The following is a 6,000-nucleotide window of genomic DNA, read 5'->3' as shown; positions in this document are numbered from 1 at the left end:
CGGATGTGTTCATCAGCATTTAACATTGGACTCTATTCCCCAGCAGGTGTGGTGACATGCCTGTCTTCAAAAACCACTGGGGAGCAAGCTCAAATACAGCCAAAGGAAAGAAAGAGAGGACACAAAAATCTTTAGAACGATTAGCTTTAGTTTCACAGAGTTCTGCCCAAGCAGATATTCGTCTGCAGGGTTTATTTTTTTTTCTTTTCAAATAGGGCAAAAAGAACACTTCCAAAATGAAATGCCTCAAAACTGAATATAATTGTTTCCATTGTTATAATTAACTTAAGCGTGAAGCATTCCTCATTTATATTTTGAGTGAAGCCTTCAGAAAACTCAGTAGTCAGCCGGGCGCGGTGGCTCAAGCCTGTAATCCCAGCACTTTGGGAGGCCGAGACGGGCGGATCACGAGGTCAGGAGTTCGAGACCATCCTGGCTAACACGGTGAAACCCCGTCTCTACTAAAAAATACAAAAAAAGGCTAGCTGGGCGAGGTGGCGGGCGCCTGTAGTCCCAGCTACTCGGGAGGCTGAGGCAGGAGAATGGCGTAAACCTGGGAGGCGGAGCTTGCCGTGAGCTGAGATCCGGCCACTGCACTCCAGCCTGGGTGACAGAGTGAGACTCCGTCTCAAAAAATAAATAAATAAATAAAAGAAAAAGAAAACTCAGTAGTCCACCAACCCAGGCCGGCATCTCAGGGGGTCTGACAGCAGCATCCCTGGAGATGGCCCCACCCCCCTCGCAGGGGCACCACGGCAGCCACGAGGCACTGATTTCATGCAATGCCAGCCTGGTCTGATGGAACTGGATGCCGTTTAAATGATATTGAACTTTCCCCTGGTTTGTAATTGGTCTGGCTGTTTTACCGCAAAAAAAATAGTTATTTCCCAAAGGATCACCATTACAGAGTCTGAATATGTGGCATTTGTAGAGGACTTTAGAATAGATGAGGTGTTTCTTTTTTCTTTAGTTTTGCTTGTAAATGGATTGGTTGATGTCTAGGGATTCTAGCATTATCATCATCATTGCCTTCACCACCACCATCATCACCATCATCGTCAACATCATCATCATGGCTATCATTTGTAGGAAACCTATCATGTAGCAGGCTCTGTCCTGAGTGTTTTCTTTGTATCTGTTTACCCACTGAATTCTCTCCATAACCTATGAGCTAGATATCCTTGCTAACAGATGAAGAAACTAAGGCACAAAGAACAGAGAGGTTAAGTTAGTTGCCCAAGGTCACACAGGTAACAAAAGGTGGAGTTACAGAATTGCATTCTGGTGCCAGGCTCCAGAACCCGTATCCTTTGCCTTCACTAGCCTCTGTGCTGCTATAGCCAAAGATGAAGACATACAAAGCTACCAATGACTAGGTGTTTCATTAATCTTCTCTCCAAACCGAAACCATCTACAGCCACATAAATTTTATCGGATCTTCTAGGATTCTTATTTGGTCATGTTTAACAAATTTTCTGTCAAACACACTGGAGGATATCCTAGACGCGTGTCTTGAAAGCCGTAGACACAGATACTGTTCTTTAGTTTTAAATGATAATGTAACAAAATCCTGGTTTTATTAATGGAATGGGTCAGTACCAAGGTCAGTTCGTAATAAAGAATTTTCCAGAAAAAAAAAAAAAAGAAAAAAAGAAATTGGCAACGTACTGTAAGAAAAGACTGCATGAGCCAGGAAGCAACTTAGAGATGTTTAAATCTTCCCTGACACGAATGCTGGCCACCCAGGGGAATAAAAAAAAACACCTGTCCCAGCCAGGCAGAGATTCAGGCAGGGTATGTAGATACCCAGAGAGGGAAACCTGAGCAGGCTTCTCGACAGTCATCTGTCACATTAGAGGCCCCATGTGTCCATGAGTCACACAGAAGCCTTGCGACCAAGACCTGGTCTTAGGTCTGTCTCCAACTAGAGAGGCCACTGTTGGTGAATCAGTGACTCTTTGTCCTGTGTCCATTTTTTCAATGGTACAAAAGTTTCTTAAATCTCTCAAAGGATTGTGATGAAAAATCACAAAGGAAAATACACACAAACGGGCTTTAAAAAGTTAAAATTACATATGACATTGGAGAAAAGAAGCATAAAAACAGTGCAATTGTGAAACAGGAAGGTCCTTGTCAAGACAGGCGTATGACAGCTAAGGGCTGTGAACTGCTGCTGGGATATTGGGCAGGTTAAAGTCTGAGGACCGCTTGAGTCAGCTTCTATAAAACTGCATATCTGCTCAAATCTTAGGCGCAAAAAGGAATTTTGCTCCAAAACCCTTCAGTGGATCTGAATGTCCCTTGGCCATTTGCTGGATTGAATGATTAAGTTTTCTTTGAGTGAACACCGGGTTCCTGAGACCGGCTTCCTGAGAGGATCGCTGGTGGACAAGCCTCCCACTGTGAATTTTCTTTACTGTTATTATAGCTGGTTTTAATAGCATCTGGAATTTTTCCTTTTCAGACATTCTCACTTGGAATGTACTAATTTTCATAGTCAGATGTTGGTTTTAGCTAATTTGTTGTAACTCTTTGAATGGGCCATGCTATTACCAGAGAGAGAAAAATATCTTTCCCAGTGTCCCCTAACATGAAAAGCCCCACTTCCTGACTCATAGCCCTGGAGATGTTGGGGGAGGTGAAGAGACTTAGAAAGCTCTTGAGAAGGGCTGGGCACAGTGGCTTATGCCTGTAATCCCAGCACTTTGGGAGGCCGAGATGAGTGGATCATGAGGTCAGGAGTTCAAGACCAACCTGGCCAAGATGGTGAAACCCCGTGTCTACTAAAAATACAAAAATTAGCCAGACGTGGTGGCGGGCACCTGTAATCCCAGCTACTCGGGAGGCTGAGGCAGAGAATTGCCTGAACCCAGGAGGCAGAGGCTGCAGTGAGCTGAGATCATGCCACTGCACTCCAGCCTGGGTGACAGAGCAAGACTCCATCTACAAAAAAAAAAAAAAAAAGACATGCCTTAGGGATGGGGGGAGGGATAGCATTAGGAGATATACCTAATGTAAATGACGAGTTAATTGGTATAGCACACCAACATGGCACATGTATACATAGGTAACAAACCTGCACGTTGTGCACATGTACCATTGAACTTAAAGTATAATTAAAAAGAAAAAAAAAAAGCTCTTCAGGGATTTCTATCCACTAAATAGTACTGCCGGCCTTCCTCCGCCCCCTCCTCACTCCCGTTACCTATATGGTGGTGCTTCACCGTTCCTTAGCCGTAATAGGCATCCTGAGTTAATGAGATGAGGCATGCATGATTTGTAAGGTCACCTGAAGCAGCTCAGGGATTTATGGGCCTCCATTCTGTTTTCTGCAAAGCGGGGGAGATAGGAAGCAAACTGAGAGAAGGGGGGAGTTAGGAAACAGAATGCAACCAGTTGCAAAAAAGAAAGAAAGAAAAGAGGCCGGGCGCGGTGGCTCAAGCCTATAATCCCAGCACTTTGGGAGGCCGAGACGGGCGGATCACGAAGTCAGGAGATCGAGACCATCCTGGCGAACACAGTGAAACCCCGTCTCTACTAAAAAATACAAAAAACTAGCCGGGCGAGGTGGCGGGCGCCTGTAGTCCCAGCTACTCGGGAGGCCGAGGCAGGAGAATGGCGTAAACCCAGGAGGCGGAGCTTGCAGTGAGCTGAAATCCGGCCACTGCACTCCAGCCTGGGCGACAGAGCGAGACTCCGTCTCAAAAAAAAAAAAAAAGAAAGAAAGAAAGAAAAGAAAAACATTTAGAAGAGAAAGCAAACTCCCAGATCACACTTTACGAACCAGAAGAGGTTTAAGTGTATAGTGTAGGCCCTGAATAGAGTGAATCAGAACAAAACAGTTGCTACACCCAAGCATCACACAACAAACCCCTGTTGGGCAGCTGCTTTTTGAAAGCCTCAATATATCATGCCTTGGTAGAATCAAAGGATACAGGACCAGCCAAAGCTCTCAAGAAGTATGTAATCTATTCACAGAAGAAAAGACAAAAGACAATAAACACTATTCTGTATATAATAATTCAAATACAAATTATGTCAAAGGGCAGTTTATTATGGAAAGAATAATAGAAAATTAGCAAAATAGTAATAAAAGGAAAAATAGATACTGGATTATAAACATAAATGAAAACTATATTCCTATGCTCCAGGAGCCTTCAAACTAGTGGAGGAATTTTTATGCTAAAAAAATAAGATGTCCCAGGCACGTGGCTCATGACTACAATCCCAACACTTTGGGAAGCCAAGGCACTCAGATTGCTTGAGCCCAGGAGTTTGAGACCAGCTTGGGCAACATGGCAAAATCCCTTCTCTACAAAAAATACAAAAATTAGCAGAGTATGGGGATGAGGTGGGAGGATCCCTTGAGCCTAGGAGGCGGAAGCTATAGTGAGCCAAGATCACAGCATTGCACTCCAACCTAGGCAACAGAGTAAGACCCTGTCTCAAATAAAATAAAATAATAAAATAAAATAAAAAGTAAAGTTAAAAATAAAAATAATTGATGATACTTTGAAAATGCAATAACAGGCCGGGCACGGTGGCTCACACCTGTAATCCCAGCACTTTGGGAGGCCAAGGTAGGTGGAGTTCAGGAGCTCACTTGAGTTCAGGAGTTCGAGACCAGCCTGGCCAACATGGTGAAAGCCCATCTCTACTAAAAATTTAAAAAAAATTAGCCGGCATGCTGGCAGGTGCCTGTAATCCCAGCTACTCAGGAGGCTAAGGCAAGAGAATCGCTTGAACCTGGGAGATGTGGTCATTACTCACATTGACACTGTTTAAATGAGCCGAGATCGTACCACTGCACTGCAGCCTGGGTGACAAGAGCAAAACTTCATAGAACGAAGGAAAGAAAGAAGGGAGGGAGGGAGGGAGGGAGGAAGGAAGGAAGGAAGGAAGGAAGGAAGGAAGGAAGAAACGAATTAACGAACGAACAAGGTTGGGAAGAAAGGGGAGGAAATAAAGTAGGATAAATTGACAAGGGCCATAGTATGTGGAGCTTTCTATGTCACACTTAGGAGCATGGACATAATTATTTGGCACAAGAGAGCCAAAAAGGAGTTTAGGAAGGAAGCAACATGATCCGCCTTATGACTTAGGATTATCCCTTTGGTGACAATGTGGAAGATGGACTGAAGCAGGGAAAGCCTAAGAGGAAGAAGACCACTCAAGAGACACATGTAATAAACCACGAGAAAAAATCAACAAGAGCTTGAAATAAGGAAGAGGCATTAGCGATAAATAAAGGAGGTACATTCCGTAGATATTTTGGGAGGAGAATGGATATGGCATGGTGATCGATTGAGGATAGAGAGAATGCAGAAACACAGATTGTGGCCATTGTCCCCAAACTAGTAATTATGTGGACAGTTTTTCTGATTCATTGGAATGAGCTGGAAAATTCAAGAAGTAAAGTGTGGGAAAAGGATTAGGTCTGAAGGGAAGCTTGATGAGAGGAAGTAGTTAAACTTGGTTTTGCACCTGTTATTGTCAAAGAGCTTTTGCGAAATCAAGTGGAGAAAGCATTTGGATATATGAGTCTAGAGCAAAAGAGAAGAATTTCAGAAAGATATACAGCTTCGGAAGGAGTTCTAGGAGGAAGAAAAGAAGCAGCAATGATCAATTTCAAGAGAACCTGGAAAAACAAAGATGGATAAGTGTCTACTGGAAGACTGGGTGATCATTACTCACATTGACACTGTTAAAATAGAGGGGAAAGAAAACAAGTAAAGTTGAAGAATTTGCACCCTGAAAATTGCATCTACCCAGTAATGAATGATAACTATGAGTTCATCTCCATGCAACACACTTCTCCATTGTCCCTATTCTCTATGGCAAACAAGTCACAGCAGCGAGACAGTCCTCTCAGATATAACTTGGACCCCAAGGACACTATCATTACATGGGTCCAGTGCAAACAAGCTTGGGCAATATCTCTGTGTCATATAACCTAAAGGCAAGAACGGAGCTGGAATCACGAATGGTTTGCGTTTACAC

Source organism: Trachypithecus francoisi, unplaced genomic scaffold, assembly GCF_009764315.1.
Source record: "Trachypithecus francoisi isolate TF-2019V2 unplaced genomic scaffold, Tfra_2.0 Lachesis_group20, whole genome shotgun sequence".
NCBI lineage: Eukaryota > Metazoa > Chordata > Mammalia > Primates > Cercopithecidae > Trachypithecus > Trachypithecus francoisi.
The sequence above is the reverse complement of the archived record's forward strand: the minus strand, read 5'-3'. Positions refer to the sequence as shown.